General features: G+C 39.6%; 1 protein-coding gene across 14 annotated transcripts in view; it reads right to left on the reverse strand.

Moving 5' to 3' along the window:
* NDST2 (N-deacetylase and N-sulfotransferase 2) overlaps positions 1-27,459 on the reverse strand; it is a 137,755-nt gene that overhangs the window by 71,614 nt on the left and 38,682 nt on the right. For 5 of the 14 annotated variants that reach the window (XM_054831047.1, XM_054831030.1, XM_054831034.1 and 2 more), the window contains one exon: positions 10,683-10,756. The exons of 3 other annotated variants lie outside the window; for them this stretch is intronic. The gene's annotated coding sequence lies outside the window, so the exon portion shown is untranslated. Of the gene's footprint in view, positions 1-10,682; positions 10,757-20,314; positions 20,569-24,396; positions 24,469-27,459 lie in introns of those variants that run through there. 6 more of the 14 variants (XM_054831036.1, XM_054831039.1, XM_054831037.1 and 3 more) reach the window with 5 other exon arrangements.

Raw genomic sequence — 27,459 nt, forward strand, 5'->3', positions numbered from 1 at the left:
TGCTCCTCAGCTTCTTTAACTTTTGCCTTCAGCACTGAAATATTACATCCTTGGTTTAAAAAAAAATCACTTCAACTGCCTTTGAATTATATAAAGACTTAACAAATGCAAGACATAGTTTTAACATTTTGAAAAAGTACTTTTTGTTTTCAAGGATGGCTGAAATCCAACTGAACTATTCACCTTACTAGATGGACAGTGTCACATTAAGCTTGGGAAAATTTGGCAATAAAATGAGTTGTGGTTACAAGAAAACCTAGTCAGGTGCATGCACAGAGGAAAATGGTGGGTCTGAATATTATCTGGTGAGCCACAAACTTGATACATCACACATCTATGAAATTACATATAGTTCTTAATTGAATCATTCAAAATCAAATCAGGAAAACACAACCAAAATTACAGGAAATACTGGGATCTTGGGCAAATTGCCTTCTGTGTCTGCTCTCAGTTATGCTATCTGTAAAATACAATCAATAAATGTAACCATTAAGTAAATGCAAAACTTGATTAGTCCAATTCTTAAACAGAAAAAAATTAGGCAGGGACTTGTTTGGTGTTGTGCGTTAGGTATCTGCTTTGCACCACAATGCAACCATAATACAATTTCTGAATGCTGGAGACGCTGGAAAACAGGAGCTGGAAAAGCACGTTACAGGCAAACAATTTGAACACAGAAAATCCTTAGATTTGCATATGCACAATTATGACTTGTATCAGCTTTCCCTGCATACATAAACTGAAGTAACAAAATACATAAAAACAAGTTGTGAGGACTTCAGGAGGAATGTTTTAACCCAGAGCTATAAACCTAACACTGCATACAGAATAAAATGTCCTCTGCACTTCAGTTTTCAGTTAGTTTGGTAAAGTCCACACAACAGGAGTTTTAAGTGATGGTGCAAGTAGGCAACAAAGAATAATTGAAGGAAAAGATGGGAAATCACAAGTATTTTCTGTGGTGATAAAATAATATTAAAAGAAAATTAAAGAGGAGAGGCTTGAAGAGCACTAAAGATTCTAAGACTGGCTGGAAGTAGCTGGAAGCTGTGGTGTCAAATATTTAATATCTACAGAGGTATATGTTCCAACCTTTGGAGGGTTAACTCAAACCTTCTTCTGCAAGCTATATAAACTGAGTTCTGTGTTAGAAACCACTACACAACTATTTTGTACTAAACAGTAAAAACTGTAACACAAGACATCTGTTGAAGTTACAAAGTGTCCTGTAGCTCTTTAAAATGTATAAATTTGCTTTGGTCATTACTTTGCCTAATATGTTTTCCCAGTATCATATACGATTGTATGAAGTGCTTTGAAATGAAAGATGCTATGTAAGTGCAAAACATTACTGTAACACATTCAACTTAATTTGGACATGCTATAGTAGGATGGCTCCTTTATTGAGACATCTGCTAGGAAACTGATTTGGCCAAATCACAGTGAGTGATAATGAGTGCTGTTTAATCAAGATAGTATTAACATAAATTTTAACTTGTGTCAAGTAGCATAATGGTAAATTACTGAATGTTAAACAGGCGTGGTATTTTACACTCTGGTCTTTCAATAAACAAGTTCTTGAGTAAACTAAAATGTACAGTTTGTTCAACGTGCAGTCAAAAAGAGCTAGATACAACCAGAAAGAGCTGAAGTCAAGCATTGCAAGACTTGAAATTATAAACTTCATTGTAAATTTTAAAAAGGTGCAGTACTGGAACGCTCTTCATCTTTGAACTAAATACAAGATCTTTAACAACAAAAGTACATCTGGATGTGCTTATAATTAGAAAGTAATAAGAGGTATTTTAATTAATTTCTGGCTTTTGTACATATATCACATTTCTGACTTGGATGCTTAATCCTGAACAGCTTTTTACATTTTATATGGATAAGCATCAGTGAATTTCTGGCCTTAGCACTGTAAAGATGGCTGTAAACAACATGCTTTTCCATGACAATCCTGGATTACGTGGTTTCATCCATTAGCCGTTGATTTTGCCAGTCAACGCATCCACTTACTATTTTGTCAGAGAGAAATATAAACTTCTAGCATCAAAACTACTAGGATCTAAAATACTGATGGAGAAGAGCCACCACACTCTGACATCAGGCAGAAGCCTTTACTGCAAAAGCAGTAACAGTGTCAGATAATGCTTTAGATATTCACTCTTAAAGGAAGGGAGATTCCCAAATACAGTATTAATAATATAATTGACTTTTCTGAATTTTAAATTAAATGGAATTTTAAATTATTCCAATATATACTCAGTGAGTATGTTAAGAGCAGAACAGCACTTACCATGATGTTCCCTAGAACATGCAATTCCTAAGAAAGGGAAGGGGAGTAAAGGAGACAAAAAAATAATCACAAGGAACAGATCAGTACCACAAATTATATGCTCTGCAGGAAAAGATGACAGTTTAGTTCTTAGGACCATGATACTGGAGAAGAGGCAAAATAAAATAGTTGAAAAAATAAAGCAATTGTATTTAGGCTTGCTTTAGGATTCCACATAAGAGGAAACTGCTTCCTTAACTATAGATGATAAAAGCCAATCCCAGCAAGATATCAGTATCAAACCATGTGCTTCTGTTCTCACCCACCTTTAAATGATAGCAAGAAGGGATTGATCTATAGAAATATTTAAAAAATTAAAAGCTGCTTAGTCCTCAAGGCTGCAGATGTTGAGATTGGCATGTGTACTTCAGTTTGAAGGGAAGTGTCTTGCTACCTAGAGGAGGTACCATGCCCAAGAAGTGGCTTAACATTTACCTCCTATTTCAGTGGAGCAATTAAACATAACACTTCCCTTCCCCACAAAGCTAGGACGAATGCTGTGATAGAAGAGGTTTCTTAATGTGACACGCACACAAAAAGTCTCTATGAGCAGATGGACAGAAGAACAGACACCTGGTTTCATACTGTGCATGAACACGCGCATGAAGCGGACATAGGTCCTACATGATTACAAGATCTCATGCAAAGGGGTAAAATGATCATTGCAATGATCCAGTCCCAGGCCTTACATCTGCAGAGCTTAGAAAGAACTGTGACTTTCAACACAATCATTTTATTAACACTAAACCCCACAATTAAGTAAGACTCGTTCCTTCCACTGTCATTTCATAATCATACCGGCTCTGCCGAGAGTCACACTCTCCCCATCCTACTCCTTCCACTCTTGACCCGTGCAAGCTGAAATCTCAATAGGGGACAAGAAGGCCAAGCTTTTCCACAGGTCTAATTCTCAAGGCAACAGCTACCTTGAGAGGGAGAAAAAAAAAGTGTGCTGTTGCTGTGGAAACAGAGAACAAAAATACTATCAGATCAAGTAGATCTCAGAGGATCAAGCATGCCACCGAACAGTTACTGGAACTTCCCCTAGCACGCAGGAAGGGTTAGGACAGGGAACACAGTCAGCCCAGATGCCTCCACCATCTCCCAGATTTCACAGGATCCAGGACAGCTTTTCAAAAGTGAGTCCCTCACTACACTTAGTGAGGAAAGGTATCCTGTTTGTGAAAACAATTACCATCACATGAAGGCCTTGAAATGGGAAGAGGATACATTGCAACGGCTTGCTTAAGTTCTTGGTAGATGTATTAGTACAGAATACAGAACATGGTGTTTAACAGAGGACTCTGGAAATGCCTAGGCCTGTCCCAACAATTTACAGGCTGAATTCAAAAGCGATGCTGGTGAACGTTAAAGAAGAAAATTAACCTACATCCTAGTAGAGTTCTTCTGTTCCTTGTTCCCTAAGAGATTAAAAAGAATAAATAGCATGTGATACTGTAATTAAAGACTACATAATTAACATAATGTCCAAATTAAGACCACATGGGCAAACTCAGTATCAGACTACTCTTTCAGGTGACTTGACTTTCAATTCATTCTTATGCATCAATCTATAGCTTTGTTCCTCTGTTCCTCTCTCCATTCCCTTTGAGATCCCTTAACTGTGTAAGCTGTTCATACCCTGAACTACATAAACTGTATGAGACTGCAAAAGTCTAATACAAATTAGAGAGAACACTGTAGTTTAAAACAGTATTAATGAGAACACCACATACACAAAAGCCAGTTCCAGGTTTTCAGGAAGAAAGGAATTGCCAAGTGTCAACATTAGAACTCCTCATATTATCAAAGACCAGGTGAAACCAACAACCAGTAGCTATTTGATACTCTAAACCACTGATTTTGCTAAGACATTTTAAGCATCAGATAGAGATGGCAGGGGATTCCAACAGGTTAGAAATTTGTTTAGTTTATCATTGTTACAATGCTACCAGACACTAATTCCCCTCAACATTGAATCTTCTACCCTTCCTTCTCATCCACACAAAACATCTCATATTAAAAGGAGCTAGACATTGGCAAGCTAGAAGAACGATTTATTTTACAAGGGTGTTGTGAAGCTTAATTCATGTTTGTAAAGCCCTTTGTATTGTGCCTTTCATCTACTGTGGGAACCCCACCGTATTATCAATAAGGTCTTTTCTACAGTAGAAAGGCTTTGCTAAAATAGCTATACTAGCAAATCTGCCCAGTTGAGATGTGTTTTACACAAGCAAAAAAGTTATTTTGCCAGAACAGCTAATACCGGTTTCCTGAAAAAACAAGCTATACTGGCAGAAGTACATTTTTGGTAATACCTAACTGAACCTAGTATAGAATACTGTATGTCAACTAAGGGTAATTTCTGCAGAATCTTAACAAAACACAGTTACGTTGGCAAAACCTTGAAGGGTAATTCTGACCAATGTATTCTGGAGACTGGAAATGAAGGATGTGTATTTGCTGCTTTCACAATACCAAGCCTCTGTGTTCATTTATTTACATGAATGAGCTAGAAGCAATAGAGCCCTCTGTAAAGAGATCCCTGTAAAGAGCAGAAAATGCATTTGACTTTACTATTTTACACAAAATAATTGTTGGATTATTTTTTTCCTTTAAGAAACAAGAAGCTAAAGGAATAAAGACAATTAAGTTAAAGTCTTGGTCAGATATATTCTGTCAAATACAAAAGAACAGAATATTAACAGCAGTAGAATGAATGCCTAGAAACTACTCATATAACTGCAAGGAACACAGACTGTGGTACAAGAAACTAGTTCATGTAAAATAATTTTTAACTGTGCTATTATTATTACTTTCTATTCAAGACCCTAGTTTTCACTCAAGTTTAAAACAACATCAAATATCCAATTGTTATTTGTCTCCTAACAAAGGTGGAGAGGCGCCATCGTGCCAGGTTCCCAAATGACTACCTTGCCATTTTTTTCTAGTCATGTTCAGCCTTATTCTGAGCTGGTTGGGGTGGTAGCCTGCAGCTACCAGCAGCAGTGCATTTACATTTTGCCTTTCAACACTTCTGCAGCTTGCTAGAAGTCTGTAGCAAATCTTACCACCTAAGGGCTTGCTTACAAAGGGAAAGGAAACTCATCTGTCTCATCTCTGGAGGCCTTTTCTCCAATAGATACCTCTATTTATTTTGGAAGGGTGTCTCTCCATATCCATCTGCAGCAGCACACAATTTTCTAACACCCACAGCACCAAAGCTATGCACCACAGCGTAATGCTTCAAATCTGTATTGTGTTACAAATTGGCTAAACATTTTTCCACAAACTGATTCGGATCAGACATGCTTGAATCTGGAATGGAGCTCTAAATCCAAAGACAGGAATTGCCATAGTTAAAAAAATTTGTTTTCCATATGAAAGATGGTTTCATTACCAAAAATTTAAGCAGGTGTATTCAGTCGCTTTCCACTGAAAAGTAAAGCTAAATCTACTTTAAAGCAAAACTAAACACGAAACTCAATCTTCTCTGCTATTGAGACAAATTAGAAAAAGACTAGCTACCATAAATTAATCAGTAACCTATTATTTACCAACATAGCACTGTAGAATACACAGCCCACATACCAGGACTACCTGATGCGCTGTTTTGCTTCACTTAAGAATTATTTATGTGACCTCTGAAATGATAAGCATAATAATAATCAGTAATTTATAACTGCTACATGTTCTCTCAGTCACTGATGTACCTGTCTGTATAGCATGAAGAATAGCACTGACCTAAAAATTAGACTTAACAGTTCTGAACTAGGCTTAAAAAGAACAAGGTTCAAATGGGAGCCAAAATACATGAAATCTTTCTGCAGATTGGCTAAGCTATAGATCAAAGCTATAGCACCAAAAGGCCGGGCTGCTTTCTTGCTTCCAGGTAAGAAGCACTTTCTTGTCTGTCAAGCATTAAAAAAAGCTGGATTATATTTCCTTTTTCCACTAGCATATATTTTGCATGTAAGCAGCTGTTCGTAATCAATGAGAGCTCGATATTAACACTTCATGTAACATGACAATTTATGTCACAGTCTTCTTTCAAAAACTATAAAGACAATTTTCCCCACTAGCTCTGTGCCATAGTTCAGACAGCACTCAATTTGCTGTACCTACAGCATAGCAACCATGTACCCCTCCATCCTCCATTGGTATCACCAGAAGGTTTGCATGAAGATCAAGGACAGAATATGGCCATTAGACAGTAACTATACTTGTAGCTGGAAAATTTCATTCTTGCCTTTGGGATACTTAGCATGAAAATTTAAGGTTAACCACCTTTAAAGGCAAGGCTATCTCACCCCACTGTTTCTTCCTATTCCACTCACTTCTCTGTTTCAGCTCCCTCCCATCCCTTAACTGCCATATCACTTTAGCCTCTGATGATGCTGACTGATCCCTTGGTTTCTTCCCAGGAAGAGAGCTCACAGGGAATTTGCAGGGTTCAGTTTGTAATCTTTCTGTATGCTTGGGCCTGCCTACACAAAACTGATCCCTTGCTGAGCATGTCATGGCAGTGAAGTTTAGCTAAAGCATTTGGAGCAAAAGTCTAGGAGCAAGTATGTGGAGGGAGAGGACAGGCTTCCCAGTGGAAGGTCGCATACTCTGAAACATCCCTCCATCACTGACAAAGATATCCCACATTTATCATTCTCAAGTTCAAGTACACTTCAAGGCCAACTTTGTTTCTCTTAAGCAAAAATGGAAGAAAAGGCATACACTCAGGCTGAGGCTTTTTTCCTCTTCATTTTCTGGAATTTATAACTGCTCCAAAGTTTCTACAAGGGTAGAAATGAAATTTAAAGGGTAGAAACAACAGTTACTAAGCATGATCAGCTGTTCTGTTCTACACTGAGGCATGGAGTTGCAACCACAAAAGAAATGTACAATTAAATGATGAGGAGCCCACCTCTACTCAGGGAGACAGCTGAAGCACCCTGAACAGTATGGGGAGACTGAGGCTACATGTTCTCAGCAAGTTCACACAAATAAGCTCAAGCTGTTGCTTGTGACCTTCAATGCCCTTCATGATTTGTGTCCTGAACCACTAAGATCAGGAGAAAGCCTAGGACAGGTTAAAGATTTAGCCAGTAAAGAGCATTTACATCTCAATGACGAACTTCCTAGTTCTAACAGAAAGGAGGTTCACCAAATTTCAGAGCACGCTAGGGCTTACATACTCAAACTTCATGGGCACAATGGGAAGAAGGATAAATGCAAAGGAATAAAAGATTTAATTTTTTGATATGTAGGTTTTGCAGTTCTCAAATCATCTGTATAGATGAAGTTCAAGATTAGCTCTAACTGCACCTAAAGATATTTATTGTAACGGAACAACATAATTTGGAAATAAATATGCAGAACCGAAGATATACTAATTTTGCACAAAGGGCTGTAGTACAATCAAATTCCAGAATTTCTTGCTTATTAAGTATCATTTTAAAAGTCAACCATAAATACATGAAAAATTTTGCAGTAAAAAAAGCAAACAGAAAAAGCAGAACTCAGGGAAATCAATCAGCCTGTCTAGGAATCCATTTATGCACACTATTTCTTTGAATGTAAAACACAGGCTTTAAAACCAGCTGCACCTATTTCATAATTCACATCTTCACCTAACTATAAAAGCAGTGTAACAATCTCTGCTTACGCACAGGGTATCTACGACAAACAATCAGTCCTAATTGAGGAAAATACATTATGGACACAATGTTTAGAAAATTCATTGCCTTTTGGCCTCCAAGAAAAAATGTTATCTTAAGACTCAACATGCAAGACACTTTAAATGCAGGTGCTTCCTCCACCAAAATGTTAACACTTTTAACACTGCTTTTCCAAAAACATTTTAATTCCTTCATAAGGAGTTGTTCTTGAAACTGCTGTATAACAAGCAGCTGAAGATCAAAACTGTACAATGTGTGTCACACTTTTCCCCACTTTCCAGAGCAGTATCTCGCACAGAAGTACAGAAGACTACCTCTAAACCAGCAGACAAACCCATAATATGAAAATCGGTAATGTGAACTTATAATAGCTGGTCCTAAATTTGAAAAGGTGGGGGAAAAAAAAAATCAGTGCTGGATAAGTTTTCATGTAATCATCTGAATGGATCTATTGTCTCTTTCGTTATGCTAAAGTTTGCTTTGTTGTTGTTTTCATCTTTCCTTTTAAAACAGACTCCTGCAGCTCTAAGCTAAAGATCTTCTTGGAGCTTCTATGCGACAGCTGCAGTATCTTAGCCATCTGTTTAATTTATATTTGCTAATGCAGCTCCTGCTGTTTTCAACTGACAGCTTTTTTCTCTCTTATTACCCCCACACGGGAAATCATTGCACTTGCCAAAGTTTCTCTGTAGTCTCAGATGTCAAATCAAGTCTGGTGACAAAAGGTGATGAATGAGGCTCCTATGCACCTCCCTCTTGTTTTGTTAAAATTATGAAAATCTGTAAGGGGGTTTTGTTATTTCTTTAAAGAACAATTAAAAACAAAAAGAAAAAAAGGAGTATAGAAACAAAGAGAGAGATAGTAAAAGGAACTCATACTCCCTTCCTCTCAACATGGCAATTCCGTGGGAATGCTGAGGCTGGAGGATCTCCAAGATACTCTCAGAAGCAGAAGATCCATTCCATGTCCATTCACTAAATCCATTATTCCACCTCTTCAGTCACCTATGCCCACCTACCAAACTTAGGGTTTGGCTGACCACTGACTTTCCCTCGTTTGCAACCAACGTGCCTCCTAACTTTTCTGGAATGCTCTGGATCTCAAAAGTATTCACAAGTCAAGGGGAAGTGATGAAGCCCTAAGGCCCGCATGTTGCAATGCTTGCTCTTAGCGCCATCCTGTACAGCCTCCTGCAGGAAGGTGCAGGCCTGCACTCTTTTTGTTATTAAGAGACAAGGTATAAAAGCACAAACTGGCTCCTGAAATAGCAGTCAGCCTTATACAGCAAGCACTGATGTTACCTTCCTGATAACTCGCCTAGAGCATGATAAGAAGATTAAAGAGTCTATGCCTACTGAAAAGTGACATCAGGTTTAACATAAAACTTTGAAATTTATCAGATACCCCTGTCCTGCTTAAAATCGTATCAGCTGAATCAGAGAGCTCTGCAATACCTGTCCCAGGTGATGCAACACTCCTGTGTTACAAGGACCACATTTCAGTGACTAGCCCCAGCCCAGAAACACGTAGATGCATTAAACACAAAGAGCTGCACATAAACCAAACCCAGAAGTGTGACCGTGCTTACTTTCTAAATTCCCCCTTTTGAAACAGTTTTATTAACTGGAGAGGCACACAGAAACATGAAACGGGCACTTCCCAAAGGGCCAGAAGATGCATGCTTTCTGGTGCCAGAGGGAGCCCAGTGCAGCAGCTGATAAGGAGCTAGCAGGGATGCATGTTTGAGGGAATATTGAGAGACAACAAGTCATAAGCTCTTATTACCACTGTTCCCAGAAGATGACGATGGAAATGAAATCTATTGTTCTGACACTCTAGAGTTGGCTCCAGCTCCTAACATCAAAGCAACCCATAGGATGGAACTTATGACAGCTCCCTATCTTGTGCACAATCATCCCATTGAGCTCTGGAGGATAAAGTCACTTAAAGCAAAAGAAACATTTCTGCTACTGAAAGTACAGCAAGCTAGTGCCAAAAATAACTACTGGTGCACTCTGGAGAAGGTGACTGCATCTTCATATCCCCACTCCTTGAGTAATTGTGGTACAAAAAGTCAATCTTTGAAGAGTGTATTGGACAAAACAGAAAAGCTAAAAAGAATAACCTAGAATAACATTAGACCTAATATACTAATACTACACCATACATGAGGACATTATGTCCTTTCCTACCCAGGAGATTTTGTCCAAGGGCCAGACAAGTCAACTCTTTTCATTCTGTATCTCATTCTTTCCATCTGTAAATATACATAAATGTTGATATACTTCACTATAGTACTATTATACAGCGCTGTAGACTAGACACCCAGCGCAGATTCCAATGCTTTTATAACTCAGTGCCAATACCGGGGGGGGGGGGGGGGGGAAATCACCTCAAGGAATATACAGGCCTGAAAACCTGAAGAATCACTACTCAGCTTCAGTTGATTACTTGCACTTTATGCCATTTCATAAGTAACACAATCAAGAAAGCATAAAGCATTAAATTATAATAATGCAGATACAGATTAATGTCCCAAGTCACCAAAGATTTCTTATGAGTTTCATCAACACACTGAACCAAAGACTCACAAAATATGAATTCTCTCTCAGTGTCTCTGTCTACCATACTATCCAGCCCAAAATTATCCTTTGCATCAGTTCCTCCTTACCTTAAGGAGTGTATGTGCAGTCCAAGAAAGAGCTGTGTTTTACCAGATGCAAACTGAATGAAAACACCATGAACCTGGGGAGAGAGAAGTTGTTTTGTATAAATATGTGTACCTGACACTGTAAGGCGGTAATATTTTCCAAACTACAAACATTCTCCAGCCAGGGTGTCCGATTCACTTCAGTACCTGAACTACTGCAGTTTTCAGCTCAGAAAATGAAAAGTAAAGTACTGCTGATTTTAGTGATTCTTTCAGCCAGGAATAACTGAACTGACTAGAAATTACCCAAAGTTGCAAATAAAATAAAAAGATTAAAGAAGAACTGTAAGTTAGGCATAATGGTCTTATCTCTTTCAGCCAGATTTTTTTGTTTTCCTCCTTCTTCCTGGGCTAATAAGAATTATTGAGTGTTACTTTGACTAGCCTCTGGGTCACAAGCTACTGAAGGAAAGAGGAGGCTCAGCCATGTGCTGTTGCTCATTACTGTACCTGTCAAGCAGGAAGGCTAAACCACGGACTAGGAAGACCACAGGATTCCAGCCAAAAGGAGAAAACCAGTGCACAATGAAGTGCTCTCCTAGGTAAGCAAAGATGTCACGCACAACACAACACTACTAAAGACCTGGCAGAACAAATGTTGCAAATACAGATGCAGGAAACAAAAACTTCAACGTAAGATGGCAACAGATTTTACAGCTAACAAACTGGTTTAATTTCTTCTCTGTAGACTATCACAGCCCAAGGACAGAACAATACTTTTCTACCCCTTAGGGGCAAACACAAGTAAATACTGGCAGTGCTTCCTGCGGGAGGTTATATTATGTTAAGTAGTGTCTCCATGCACACCTCCTTTTGGACACCTTTTCACAACTTGACAACATAATATGTAAGGGGGGAAAACCTGACACTTTTTATTGGAAGAAAATTTGCTTCTTTTTTTCATAAAATACCTCTGCTACACAACTTAATGCATGCAAACCATACAGTTCTACAGGCTGCCCTGGAACCGGAAAATAAAAAGGCACCTTTGCCGTTCATACTACAGAGATAAAAGATACCTCAAACTGAGTACGTTTGTTTTAGGAAGAAAGCCTTTATTCAAGGGTAGATGGATTCAGCAGCAGAGTCAGGTACAGGATTATTTGCCCTCTTGATCCTTCCCATAAATGTTTTGAACATTGAGCATCCCAGGAGAAAACATCTGAACTAAACACTTTATTCTTAGCTTGGTCAGATACCACTTGATACAGCCTTCAACCAAGCATTAACAAACTAAGTCAATTTTCCATTGTCCAGGATAATGGGGGATGGGAATAGCCAGATAATGGAAAACCCCACGTACACAAACCCTACTGCACAGAGGCAAAAGCCCAGTGTCTTTGCACCATGCTTTGCAGCTCTCCAGGTTCTGGGAAGACTTTTAGCTGGGGTGTAGAGGCAGGCCCCATAAGAAACTCCAGCTGACAAATCTCTCAAAGCAGAAGGGATCACAGTACACATAACATGTTACTCTGTCACCGGTTACCCTTCCTGGAACTACTGCTATCATCACCTCCATGGCTCCAAGTCTGGCAAAGCCAGAGCTTCAGCCCAGATCTGCAAGTTGTGGACCCCAGCTGGCTCGTGAATGCTCCTCCTGCTCCTCCAAAGCCAGCTTCCCAGCATCCCATGTTCTAGGAGCACAAAGCAGCAACATCAGCAGTGGCTCTGAACAAAGCTGGTGAAGGCTCAGCAGGTGAATTAGCTCAGGGTCTGAACCATGCAAAAACCCATGTACTGCTTCCAGGTCTGAGCCTGGGATTTCTGTACGGATAACTTGTTACCTGAATAATCTACCCATGGAAAATAAAACATTAGCATAGAAGAAAGGCCAATTTCAGTGTCTACACAGGAATTCAGAGATCAAAAATTAACCTATTATGCCTACAAAGGCTACTTACAACATTCCCCATACAGTGTTTGAAATCCTGCCCTCTGAAGTTTTGCCCGTGTGTATTCCTCTTTACTTCCCAGCATCCTCAGGCATTCCCCAAGAGCCACTTCTGCAGAGGATAAAGATGATATCCTCAAGGAAATCAGACCTGACTCTCTAGGCTATCCAACATATGCAAATAATATATTTAATTAAGCATGACTATCTGTACATACACAGCACTTAAACCCAAACTATTACAGACCTTAATACACACCACCCTGAACCTTAACTCTGAGCTCCACCAAACAGGTCATAGCCTTCCCCCAACAGAGTAATGCTAGTTTACTTTAAGCACAGAGGCAAGAGCTTTCAACAAATTCCAAAGAATTTAAAAGTTTCGCCTTCCAGAAAACCAAGTTTTGTTGTTCATCTGCACTTTAGGTGCAAGTACAGCTGCTCACAGCTAATAAGGCCTCCTAGCAAACAGATGCTACTGGCATCTATTTATATCCATGATCAAGAGTAACAAACCCATGTACTTTAAACAACTGAAGCAACTGCTAGATAAAACACACAGAAATGGGAATATGGGACTAGAAGCTATCTCCTTTACTGTATAAATCCCTTCCCCATAAATCAAGAAAAAGCACATTTGGGTGAAGGTAATAAAAGATCCATGCTGCCTCTAAAGATCAACTGCCAAAGCTGAGAATCTCAAAAACAATTTCTAAGTTAGCACACGATGGCAACTCCTGACAGCATCTTGTTGGTTCTTGTCTGAATGCTGGGGCCAGCACCTCTGCCAAGCCAGTTAATGTCTTTTGACTGAGGTCACTAACATGCTGTTTTGTGTACTGGCAGCTTCTGCTGCTCAGCATTGCTCAGGAGCAGAGGCATTGCAGGATGACGTATCAAAGCATGAGTTTAGTGTTTGTGATTAACCTCACGCAATGCCTGATTTGTAGGATTACAAACCATACATGGAAACACAAGCTTAAAGTCTTGGTCCTATGGGGCCAGGCCCGAGAGAGAGCAAATATGAGAGAAGACGACAGAGGAGGATGGAACAGAAGTGTGCTTCCACCTATGGCCATGCTAGCTTGGCCCAGCGCTGATGTTACTCCTGCAGATGACAGTCCAACTAAGTCTGAAAACCCCTGCATAAGAGGACAACTCACACATACACAGTTATTATACTGCATTGAGATACTGCTTATAGGAAAAGAAACTGCAGCTTGCCCTGTACTCATTTGCAACATAGTATTGCTCAGTCCGTTATCCAAAAGCGTATTACAGAGGAGGGTTAACAGCTTCAGTGTACGGTTCCACCAGGAGCATAAACCAACGTTAGCGGTGATCAGCAAAAAAGGTGGATCCGCATCCCTGGCTATTCACAGCACACTGATCCAAATAACTAATCCACCAAAAAATTATTAGCAGTTGGTCAGATTTATGAGCTGCTTGATTGCACCCTACAGCTGCTTGATTGCAGGAACTGAAGCAAGTCAGAAATGCCACAACTGTGGCGGATGAGAGCAACACTGACCTTTCCAGGAGAAGCATGGTCTGAGATCACCTTTCACATAACAGTATCTGTATTGTACCAACTAGAGGGGAAGGCAGGGGATACAGAGGCTGGCTAGAGAATGCCCTAGTCCATTAGATCATATTTCTAGTGTGTGCGTCTAGTCCTAAATCTCAAGAATCACTATGCAACTGAGACACTGGTTATTTCCACCTAGACTTTTAATCTGTAAAATGGTAACAAACTTTGAATATGTTCTAATAGTCAAAACCCTGAACAAGAGTTAAATATAAGCAGCGTTTTTAAAAGATCTCTCTAGTGTGCCCTCCTGTTTCTTCTACAGTGTCTCTCTGCTGCAAAAAATGTTAACTTTTAAATAAAACAGAAGCAAATACCACTTTCAGATATCCCTTCCCCTGCTTTTCTCCGTCTTAGTTTTCGGCTGAGACAGAGTTAATTTTCAGTAAAAGCTGGGAGGGGATGCAACCAGGACAGCTGACCCAAACTAGTCAAAGGGATATTTGATACCATGACTGAGTATATAAAGGCAGGAGCTAGCCAGGGAGGAGGGATTGCTGCTCAGGGCTGGGCATAGGGTTCAGGGTTGTAAGCAAATTGCATTGCATATTACCCACTTTGTATATTCTTTTATTATTGTTGTTGTTGTTGTTATTTTCCTCTTCCTTTGTTGTCCTAGTAAACTGTCCTTATCCGAAACCCATGAGTTTTACTTTTTTCTTCTGATTCTCCTCCCCATCCCACCGGAGGGGAGGGGTGAGTGAGCAGCCACGTGGTGCTTAGCTGCCAGCTGGGGCTGAACCACGACACTCTCCTATTTTCTTGCTCTGCTGATAGAATAAAAATCCAGTATCACAGCTAGGGAAGAGGAATACAGAGCCAACAAAAGATAACCAGACTGGGTGGGGAGGGATGTATTGGTACCGAGTGCTACAGCTCTGGAACAAGACTAAAGGAGTGGATTTCCCAGGGACACATCTGCAATAGCCAGCAGCTGGCCTTGAGGCATACGCTACACAAATCCATCCACTTATAAGGGGCATCCCTCATCTTGCACCCAAATTTGACTCCATCTCACACTAGTTTGCTATTCCCAGTCTTTATGGTAAACTGACATCAAACACCTATTCAGAAATCCAAGGTCAGAGGGAACAGTATTTAAAGAGATTAATCCCACTTCTTGTGTCATGCCTCCTGTGCTATATTTTGGTTTATAGTTTTTCATTTTGATTTTGTGTTCCAAATTTAGGTTATGGCAAGACAACAGGAAATTCACTTGCAATGAATAATGTAAAATAAACAAAATAAATAAAAAGTCTCAGCTCTGAGAATTCAATGCTCTAGATCTATAGATAATGCAAGCACCAATACTATGTGCACAATGTTTAGGCACAAAAAAACCCAGGCAGAAGATCAGTCTCAGACACTGACCATTGTAATTTTAGGTATAAAGTATGCCAGACACAGAGTGACTTGGACAGGGATTACAGGCAAAAGCAAATGCACAGTACCTGAAATTGTCTCATTTTTTCCAAACCCTCACAAGTATTTAGCAATTATTCAAATCTCTCCATCCCCGATGAGCAGTAATACTGTACATGTGAGTCTTTTAACTAGCAGCCACATGGTTTATGGAGCAGCCACTCTGCCAGGTGAAGGGAAATGATCGCCTGTTGTGCTGACCTAGCACAGAAACACATTTTGTCACAGCTGGAAATTGTTCTTACACAACCAGTGCTCTCAATACACTAGAAAATAGCTTACGTACCTGATATCATAGATTTTAATATTCTGACTGTGGATATGGCCATCAAAATCCCCACTGCCTCTCATTCCTCACACACTTAATATGTTGATTTAATTACATGCCTGTAATTCAGTTTACATTTTACAAGGTAAAAGGTAGAGATATTCCAGTAAAGGACACTTGAGATAAGAGAATGAGCAACTGGAGAGCACGACGCTCATTCTTTGCATATAGACCAGCCTATAATAAAGGGCTTAAAAATTCACTTGACCAGAGCAGGTAGGAAGCCTTGGCAAAAGCTAAACTAAAATTAATTTTCCAGACTTTAAGGTTATAAAGGTAACTTGCAAAGTACAAATCAGTGAAGAGCTGTCTTCATAAATCCATGGACAGAGAGCTTCAATCTGCTGCTCCGCTCAGGGCTTTTTTCCCAGCTGCAGTGAACAAAGCTTTGCCCGTCCTCACTGACTGGGGCACCAGGCAGCAGGGACAGGAGTGGAGCTGAAGCAAACAAGGTCAGGTCCATACTGCACTGCTTGGGAAAGCTCTGAACGGAAACCCAGGCACTGATGACTGAGGAAAAGGTGAAATAAAACATCTAGCAAACAGAAGGAGGTTTAGAGCTGGATCTTCCGCCAGCTGCTGGTACGTAAATAGCAGCCAGGAGGCTTTAGGACAAGATAAGAAAATGACAAGCTCTGGCTACTGTTCAGATGAGAAACGAGGAGGGAAAATTGATGTTAGCAGAAGAAAAGTACAGCAGGGAAAGACTGCAGGGAGGAACCAACACATTTATGGAAGAAGTAAGCAGTAGAAGGAAAGGGGCAGACAGATTAAAAACACAGATAATGATGTGAAAATATGGAAATTAATTTAGATACCCTCATTTCCACTAAGGGACAACTTGAGCAAAACAGGAATAAAAGACAAAAACCAGGGATTACAAATAATAACCAATTTAAGAACAGTCAAATTATCCAGCAAATTTTCCTAGTCTTAGTGCAACAATTCATTAGATTGATATTTTTCTGCAGAATTAGAAACTTCTCTACGTGATCAAGCACTCTTTGTCAAAGACGATATAATGACAGATAACAAGAAAGTTAGAATAGTATGTTTGACAAACTCATTTTACTTCTCTTCAAACCAGCTGTAGTGTTAATTGAGATGTCATTTAAACATATTAAACAAGAAGTTAGCTAGCAATCTGCTTTACGGGTTTAATCAGCAATATAGAATTACTCCATTCCTGCATGCTACAGCAGGCACATCAGTAAGGTGTTCATCAGCCCCCCCAGTTGTTGGATACAGTATCACTATCTGCTGATGGTCCTTCCTCATGCAGCCATTTTTTTTGTCCAAAAATACCATTTATGCGTAACATTAATTCCTAGGCTCAAAGATTCCAGGCGCATGGGTACGATGGACTGCCTGTACCCAAGGTCTCCTGTGCCATGTGACACACATCTCAGGATCCACTGTGCTTTCTCCACAGGGGCTGTGGAAGAGCAAACAAATTCGCTGATGGGAAATTACTGAGTCCAATGGCAGAGGACAACACTGCCACTCTGGAATTCCTTCATTTTGCTGCATTTGAAATCCAACTTATTTTTGAGGCTTAGGGAACGAATTTCAGAAAGACCACAGATTCAGAAAACTTGGATTTGAATAAATAGTTGAAGTTGACATTAGATTACATAACATTTAGGTGTTTGCATTTTGCTTTTAGTATTTGTATTTTGCACAATACAAAGGATGGGTCCCAGGTGTGCTGGACTATTGCAGAATTCAGAAAGAGTAAATTCAAGACAGAAAGAATGAATATGAGAACTAGACTTCATAATCAAAACCTAAAGCAAAGGGTAAAATCTTCAGGATTTCTATAGCTGGGGAATTCATGGAATTTTGTCTCTAGGAAAATCTAGACAGTAGTATACTAATAAACCATGTCAGCAGCAGTCAACCTTCAGAATAGCAGAAAAAACACTGTAAGAGAACAGTATGTTCCAGGGAGAATCACTGGATTATAGTAGCCACCACCTAGGCACCAATTTCTGAAGCCAGGAAGAGGTATTTCTAGGTATAATAAAAAAAAAAAAAGTCAGCTTTGGTGGTTAATAGTACTGGCCACAGCACATTCATGAAAATCTTGGAACCCATTAAACATCTGAGTGACAGTTTACAGAGGAGCAGTTACAAAACTGGTATTTTGCAACTCTGAATCTAAAATGAGGGGGATACTAAAATTTTTCCAAGAAAAATTTAACCAAAGACCAGATGGAATGAAGAAGAGGAGCTACCAGAAGTGTCCTAATAACAAAATTTATTGCTGCTGCTGCTAAGTCAGTCCAATTCTCATTAGGGAAAACATAAAAATGAAAGAAAAACAATCAAGTAAAGGTCAATCTTGGTAGGGGGAAGAAAAGGAAGCCTTTCAGACAGCAAAGTGAATCTAAATATACCCGTGTTGAAAACTGGAAGATCTTTTTAAAGAAGTTTGGAAGATCTTTTTTCATAAGTTGAAACCTGTCAGAAATACTCAGGAAAAACTTTTGACAGCCTCTAAAATTATTAGCATAACAATCCTCACAAACAGAGTGGGAGAGAAAGATTGGGGATTTCATCTCATACAAACTCATAAGCAGGTAGGAGTATATTTTTTCCATAGAGAAGGTAGTATCCAAATCAAAAAACCCCAGCAGTGTTAACAGAATAAATGGAAATACACATGCAAGCCTTGATGCTGATGCTGTTTCGGCTCACTCAAAATCACCATGTTAAAACAGATGCTCACCCTTTCGCCTATCCCTACAAATGGTAACGTGAAGCTGAGTGCCTATTAGGAAGCTAATCCCAAAATACAATATCATTCTGTGTCCCAATGGACTTCCCCCCTTTTCTCCTCCCTGTATCACATTCTCTCAACTCCATCTGACATAGGTGATGTATTTCTGGTAAAAAGAAACTGCTTCAGCAGTGTATTTTTGAAAAATCTAAGTTTTTTGCAGTACCCCAGCCAACCAGGTTCAAATCAAAGTCCTGCTTATTATCTCATATGAATAAAAGTCACAAATAATTGAGCCCACTACGTATACATCCCTCTAAAGAATCCCTAGCTTTGGGGACAAAAATACTACTACAATCTTTACAATAAACTAATTAAAGAATGCGATGGTATATTCATACATAATTCATATACATATATCTATTTTTCTTTTGTATGTATTGACATACACACATGCCTTTGATGAAGGAATTAAAAATTCCCTTTAAACACACCAGTGGCCGAACAGCTAACATATTAGCATTTTGGAAGTGGCTTGCACAACAGGAAAAGCAACCACACAGTAGGAAAATTCCAGCAGGGAGACAACAATCCAACAACAAACAGAACATAAAGCATCAAATGGAAAGTGAACTCTTGAGGAGCTAAGACAGATGCAAAAGCTGTTGGTGGTAGTGTGGAAAGATGTATTTGCTTAGCAAGTTTAGGAACATAAAGAAGGTATGGAAATATTTATCAGTGCAATGTTCTGAAAAAATGTACTAAAAGAAAGGAGTTCACAATCGCTTATCAAGCACAGCTTTTCAAAAGCACCCAGAACAAATTTCCACATATGACCTTAAACAAGTTAAAATGCTGCCCACTAAAGTGTACCACCAGTATTAATTCCTATGCTGGTATGGTCCTGACACAGTAGGTTTTAGCAGAAAGCTCACAAAAATACTTTCCCTCTCCCAACAAGTATATGTTCGTGGAATGCTTCTGGTTGGAAAAAATGTCTGAATTTAAATTCTGAAGTCGTAAAATTTTCTAACCATTACTTCCAGAAGTGAAATCCACACACCTATCAAACGATGCCAGGTAGTCACTTCTCTCAAACTCTACCAAGTGATCATCAGTCAAAACAACTCCTCCAGTAAAAACAAGCTCAAGCCTTTCAGCATAAGCTGAAAATTCTCCTGATCCTCTCTAAAACCATAGTCATCTTGCATGAAAAGTAATAAATCACAACAAAGAAATATTTTCTGTGTAATGTTACAGTGCTACTGTTTTGATTTTTCTGCTTTGTAGCTCCATTTCATGCACTTCAGCAGTATCCCCAACACTACATTTCAACCCTGGGCCTGTCAAGATCTACTTTTCCACATATTTGTTATTAAAAGGTACCTTATTCAGAAAGCTGTTTTGACATTCCACTAGTAAGATCATGCATAAGCAACCAGTGCGTATGAGGACTGTTAGAATCCCTCTAAACATAGACTCCTGATAACTTCAGCATCGCAGCCAGGAAACCAGGCAAGTCAGACTGCAGCAAAGAAATTTCACTTCTCGTGTGATGTGGCACTAAAATGAAGCTTAAAAGGAGTATATACCGGAGAAACAGCTTATGCTAGAGCATGCATTGTATTCATTCACTCCTTACCTTTCTCTTTACATTGTAGAGGTTACATCACCCCTTGAAACACAGTCAAAAGCTCGAGCAGGTCTCGTACATGAATCTTTCTCCCCCTGGGTGCTTTGGGGAAGCGAGAGCATGCACTCAAGTGAGCATTCATGCCTCAGCCAGCTTGAGGACAAGGCTCCGCACCAAAGTCCTTAAGACCTTCTCACGGCTGCTGATTTCATCCACAGAACTGAAAGAGCATCTCAGCAGGACACTGCCAGCCTCCTTTTCAGCTCCCTCTCGCTGACTGCCAGTCTCTGGCAAGTGAAATGTCAAGAACCAGGCAGGGGCGGTGTTTGGAGAAGGAGGGATAAGAGATTCTCACCATCCATCAACCTCAAAACCTATTCAGCCGACAACTTGAATGGAACTGGCATTTCATTCTCCATGGTAACAAGAGATGGAAGGAGGTTGGAAAAAGAGAGAGAGAGGACAGACCCGGGAAAATCTGATGTTGAAGAAGCAGGGAAAGTTGTAAACTTTGCAACTTCTCTTTGCTGTGCGTTTTGCACGTAGAAGTGGCCTTGCCTGCACAGTCTCCGAGACAAGCTGTCCCATAGCCATGATGAGGTGCCCTTTCTGTGAGCAGTGTATTGATGTGAGGAGAGGAAATCCCTTATTCTGCACCAGTCCTCCCCAGAGGAAAGACAAATGCCTCTTGAACACTGGGAATTCATGAAAGCTGCAGATTATTGCCCCACAGAAAAGAGAACTGCCTGAAAGGGAAAAGATACGGTTGTTCCCTTCACGTCTACAGATCGAAGCCACTGATGCTGACTCAGACTGTGTGCCAGCACTGCCCACAAACTGGAGCAAGGAATTGGCATCACCCCCTTTTCCTGCTTTGTATCTCACGTGGAAGTAAATGTTTGTTCCTTCTATTACACTGTATCACTTAGACGCACACAGGAACAGGGTATTTCTTCTTTTCGAAGCCACACCAAAATGAAGCATGGAAGCAGCTAGACTTAGAATTCGGGCAGCACCTTTGCTGAGCTCATGGGAGCTCTGAGTAAGTCAGTTCTTAATAACATTTCAGGCCTGGCCATCTTCTGAACTTTTTTTTCCTGCTATTTTACATTCATAACTTGAGCTGTCACAGCCAGAATGTGCACAACAGGGAAATTACATTTGGATTCATGCACGTTTGCGTTCCAAGCTGGCCCCATGCAGCTACTGAAAGACTCTCTGGCTAAAGCACTTATGCAAGATAACCAAACAAAGGACTGAAAAGCTCTGCAAATCCTGGCTGCTGCTGCTGCCATCTTATTTCTTTCTCAATTCTTTACACAGATTCTTTCCTGAAGGACACATTTAAATCTCCCTCCCCCACCACTTCTCAATTCCGAGTTTGTTCTCACTTTTGTATTGCATATGGAACACGCTGTTGTGTGGTACTTTTTTTTATAGCTTTATCTATATAGTGAGCTTTTTGTTAAAGATGACCTGCAGAATTGTTTTGAGTTATCCCAATAGTCCTCACGTATCACCGAATACGTTTAAAAATGATAGATTTTTTTAAAAAACTATGAATTTTTATTCATTGTTCCCATTTGAATTTTAGACGTTCAGCTTTCAGTTTCTTACATAAGTCTTTATTTACCATTCATGACATTGCAACCCATGAGGCATGTTAATACACACCCCTGTCCACTGAACTTCAGCCTTTGTCCACCACCAAACATTTCAAAGCTGTGTGAATACATTCTTGCTCTCGAAAAATACTTTCCTCCTCTGAAAAAATGTGTTTAATTTTCTCCTTTGTCTTCCAAGATTCTGAACCTCAGAAAAAACAAAAGGGAACCTCAGAGGAAACAATCCTACAGTCACTTCACTTCTGTGGCCACTTTCTATTGCTCTACAACTCATCTTCCCAAGACAGCCTTTTCCTTAGGTAAAGGGGGGTGTATTTACCTTTTGAAATGTACTTCAGGTGCATAGTTGAGAAGCACTTTCCTTATTTCCTGATGAATTTAACAAGAAAAAGAGAAGTGAGACTGTTCCATTCTCTCTCTCCCAGCCAAAGTCAACTAAACTGGGAGTGACACACATCAGTCGGAAGATGTCGGCCTCCCACAAGTCTACATAAGCAAATAAATGCTCTTAAATACATTGGCACAGATTAATTCAGTTCTTTTCGCTTACTTTTGAAGATATTTCAGAATTCCAAGAAAATATTTCCATTCCTTTTAAAATATATTCTACCCACATCTATTAAGATGAAGGTATTTAACTTAAAAGGCTTTTTATGTTTCTTTCATAGAACAATCTCAGAGTACTTTGTTACTTTGCTTTGTTACAGGAGCACAAAAAGGAAAGGTATTTTTGCCACTCGTCACAAAGCAGGATCATCTTCGCTGCACTTGCTGTTCACTGAATTTCACCTTGATCCTCTTGAAGGTTTGAAAGCGTTGTTTATCTGTAACTCAGGGAAGGGATTTTCTTTCTCTCTGAAGTTGATTCTAATGTACTTCAAAGACTTGCTGTCTACTAACATCATCCACTTGTCTTCCTGTGATCCAGAAACTATACCCATAGAAATGGAGAGCCTTCCCAAATCCATTCTAGCGGCACGCTTTAGGCAAGGGGGAAGACACTGACAATGTTACCAATATTCAGAAACGTGCCAAAAAACATTCAAGGAGCAGAGAGATGTACCAACCATATCGTCCTCCCATGCGTTTTCCTACAGCCACCAGAAAGGGAATGTGGATGTGTCTCACCAACGAGATACACGTTTTGGAAACAAATCTACTCTGAGTTGGCTAAAGCTAGCATCTCAAAGGCACCGAAACGAGAAGCTTGCCCACACAAAATCAAGGTCTTATCCAGCTTCCCAAAGCAGAAGAATAAACAGTTCAGCACAGCCAACATTCAAAGGACTGCCCACCACGTGTGCCTGTCATGCAGCAATAAAAGCTGGAATACGGCAATAGCTTCAGGCTGGCTGAGAACGAAGCTGACTTTGGTTCTGATCAAGTTTGGTGGTCTCCACATAGCTCTCACGTTACAAAAGCTACCATCTCAACTGGCAGAAATTTTACAGAGAAGTGAACCAGTGGGACGGCATTGGCAATGGCACGTCATAACATTCTATATTGCACCTGCTTGGAGAACAAACAGAGACTCTGCTGCCACAGCTCTGAACCCAGAACTAAATTCACTTTTTTCCAGTAGATGCCTGCTCTGAAAACCTTGTCATGCCTATCAAGAAAATTAACATGTGAAGTGACTACGCTGTAACAGTGCTATGATTTAGCAGTAGAACATTTTACTACAGCTATTCCCTGAAGTACCACATTAAAATAGGGAAATGAGCAATTTCGTTCTATAGTTAAAAAAGAAAATAAATACATTCAAACTTAGCAAATATGCCAAGTGTTGAGTTAAGTATCCATCCACCAACCAACACAGTTGAGACTGAGCCAGAATTTAGTGTCCAAGAGAAGATGTCTTGAAAGGTGTTTTAACACAACAGAAAGATGCCCCAGCCCCAGAATGACTCGCCTGACACATGGAAGCAGTGGAGACCAAACAGTCTCCTGTTCCTGCTCACAACCTTGAGGGAAGCTCAGTCAATCAGATACTCCATATCCACAGGTACTCACAGAGACTGATACAATGCCAAAAATTAACACAACAGCAAAAACCTCTAGCTAAAAGCCAGAACAGTTGAGGGACTGGCGGAGCAGCCAGGAGTCACTGTTCACCAAGATGCTTTTCTGGTCCTCAATGCCCTCTTATTTCATATAAACCAGAACCCTTCAGCCCCAGAATAGACACCAGAGAAGGAAAGAGGGCATTTATCAAGTCGACAAGGCAAAAGACTCAAGTCCAGCAGTCGCCATCCAGGCCAACAGCTACTCCACTGAGTACCATGGGCAAAAAGAGATGACGTCTCAGGCTTCTACACCTCTGAGGCTACAACTTAGGTTTGGTTTTGTTTTTGTTTTTTTTTTTTTTTAAAGGAATTTTTACTTCTGGGATTAAACAACACATTAACTTATCATCATCATCGACATATAAACAACCGTTTTGATTTCAGGTCAGAAATCACTCACCATCACAGAAATAATTTATGCGTTGTTAGGTTAACAGCTTTGCAGATCCTGTCAATGTCAAAAGTTCATCTGCTGAGGGAAAGGAACATTCATTTTTGTTGGTTTCATGTTCCCAATTTCATCCTACCTAAGCAAAAGACAATTTCTAATAAACACAGCAAAAGAACTACAAATTTACACTTATGAGCATCATGGAATAAAACTCGTATTTTACCTGGCTGAAATGCAGAAGCGAGAAAGAACAAGCAAAAAAGACAGATGCTCAATTATAAAGATTCAGAGGACAAAACAGCAAAACCATTACACATGAATTTTTCAAAGCATACATTAAAACAGTTTCTGGGAATAAAAAAAGTCTAAAAAACATGATTAGAAAGCACACAAAAATCTTTCAAGAAGTCAGACCTCAAAAAATTCTGAGGACACCATTCTGGAAACCCAAAGCATCTTGATTTAAATTGGCAACCATGGCTGAGATATCTCTGAGGTATTCTCAATACAAGTCATTTCGAGGTAGGAATGAATATGGTCAGAAAGTACACAGACTGTAGAAGGGTTTAATAAAAATTTCTTCAAAAGGATTAGTATTAGTTAGTTATTCAGATCACCCCCACAAGGGCAAAGATCTTCTGAATCCCATGGGACTGAAATTTTAACATGTTTTAGCTTAAGTCCTTTTTTTAATTATTATTAGTGTTTTAAAAACTTTTCATAAAATAGGAACTCATATTCAACATCATCCACTAAACAATCTTTCCACTACTTTAGAAACAAAAAGAATAAATGCAAAATCCTGTGCACCATAAGAGTTTCACGTTTCATAAGCGACAGAGAGCAAATGACTACAAGAGTCCTAACAATTTGTTTGGCTAATGCTATCTAAATCAACACACACAGTCACCTCAATCTGTTATCCAAAAACTTGCAATAGCACTAAACATTAATAATACAGGGAGAGGTGAAAGCTATCAACCAGTGAAGGAAGAGCTCTTGGAAGAGCATTTTGTATCTGCAGTAAAGGTTTTCAGTACTTCACATAAAAAATTTCATGCAAATAAATACATGTTCCTGTAAAATGAAAAAGTTTACAAGGGCACAATTCACTGTTTTCATTGAGTATAAATCAGACAGCTGCCTCTAATTGCAACCAGGAGCAAAAGATGTATAAGAAATGCTTTCTTCTTTGCAGATGTTTTTCCATGATTTAAGGGAAAGTTCTGCTTCAAAAAATGAATATAACATTATTCAGATCTACATGGTCTATGGCTTTACTGGGTAAATTTACATATGAATAGTTGGTTTCTTTTTTTTTTGTTCCCAATTTCCTCTTGGATTTTACCTATTTCATACAAGATTAAAACAGCTACAAAGATTCTGTAAGCCAAATTAAGCACACCGTGACACCTCTGCAAATAAAGCTATCTTTTAACAAGCAATGGGGGGGAGGGGGTCAATGCAAATGAATTGGCACTAACTGCTATCACTAACAGCACAAAAAAGAAAAACACTACCCCTTCATTCTAAGGGGGATCAGAAAAGGCTGCAAATTGTACAAAGTGAGTTTTACAGATGAAGAAATTAGATACAAGTTTCATATGACAGAGGCATGTCTAAATGTCTATTTGTGTCTACATTTCATAATGCAACTCAACTACAACTGATGTCCAACATACGCTTGGGACACAGGACACTACTTAAGGCACAGCACTAAGCTATGCTTTACAGGTTCATCAGTGTAAATAATGCAATAAACAATGGGTTTCGGGATATTTTTGGGGCACAGAGGGAAACGGAGAGAACACATCCTAACCATTCTTCTTATTCTCCCACTAAGTCAGCATCTCAACAGCTTAACTATCTATACATGAACCTCTCTCTTAAGAAGAAACTGATTTCATTTACTTTTGTATCATTCTGCAAATAAGAGGACAGTATTTAGAACAGATGGCACAATTTACTTCAGCCTTTCTGCTACAACTAACTGCTCCCATGATTTCTAAATCACTTTCCAGTTTTACAGACAATGATTCCAGCTGGTACAAAATAGAGAAACTTCCCCTTCAGTGGGGTGAAGGGAAAACCAGACTCAAAACACTTTTCAACATGCCAGCTGACCAAAACATTGCATGTAAATACAAAGAACCATAAATTACATATTTTCATACACCCCCACTCCCAAGACACCAAAATAATGGAAGAACCAGCTGAGGTACCAATGCAGATGTGACTGAAGAGGCCTCAGGCACTGACAAATAAGTAATTTCTGCAACTTTCAAAGCAACACAAGTTCCCAGCTGCCAGCTTCTCTTCCCCAATGTAATAAGATGTAACACAAATTCAGTTTACAGTATGATGCCATATTTTGGCTGGGAGGCATAAAAGACCTGAATTTAACAACGTGCTAAATTGCAGTGTAGCACCTGTGTCTTACTACCAGCCTGCTTGATTTCCCCAGGGCCAGAGACATGCCTGCCACCTGGAGATGGGCAGTGCAGGCTGACTTACACTTTCTAGGCAGAACTACCTGTCTGCAAAGTCCCAAACCTGAGCACAGATCCTAGGTGGTGTGATAGTGGAGGGGAGGAAAAGCACACTTTGAATGCTATCAGATGCTTCAGAGAAAAGAGTTAGTCTCTGGAAGAAAATATTTAACATCATTTACAAGCATCTCCCACATTATCTCCTCCCACTTGCCTGTGCTGATAAGAAAGGTGGGCATACATTATAATTCTGGCAACTGTTTCAAGCGACCGCATCACAGACAGAAGCATCAACACCTACTGCAAAAGGACACATTAGGGAGGCTTGTCTCTCCTATAAAATGCTTTAAAACAACCCTCTCTGCTGCTGCATGGACTGTAATCAAACACCTGCATTCTCTCAAGGTATCTCACTGACAAACACAGGTAATATAATGTGTCATGAAAGGGGATAAAGCCTTGCTTCCCAGAAAATAAAATCAGAGCGCTGATTTTACCAGAGAAAAAAAAGAAGGTTGAAGCTCTCGCTAATGGCTTTGTGTCTGATTTCTAATGCTAAAAGCTTCCTGCACTTACGTTATGA

The sequence above is a fragment of the Grus americana genome, chromosome 7 (assembly GCF_028858705.1).
Source record: "Grus americana isolate bGruAme1 chromosome 7, bGruAme1.mat, whole genome shotgun sequence".
Lineage (NCBI taxonomy): Eukaryota > Metazoa > Chordata > Aves > Gruiformes > Gruidae > Grus > Grus americana.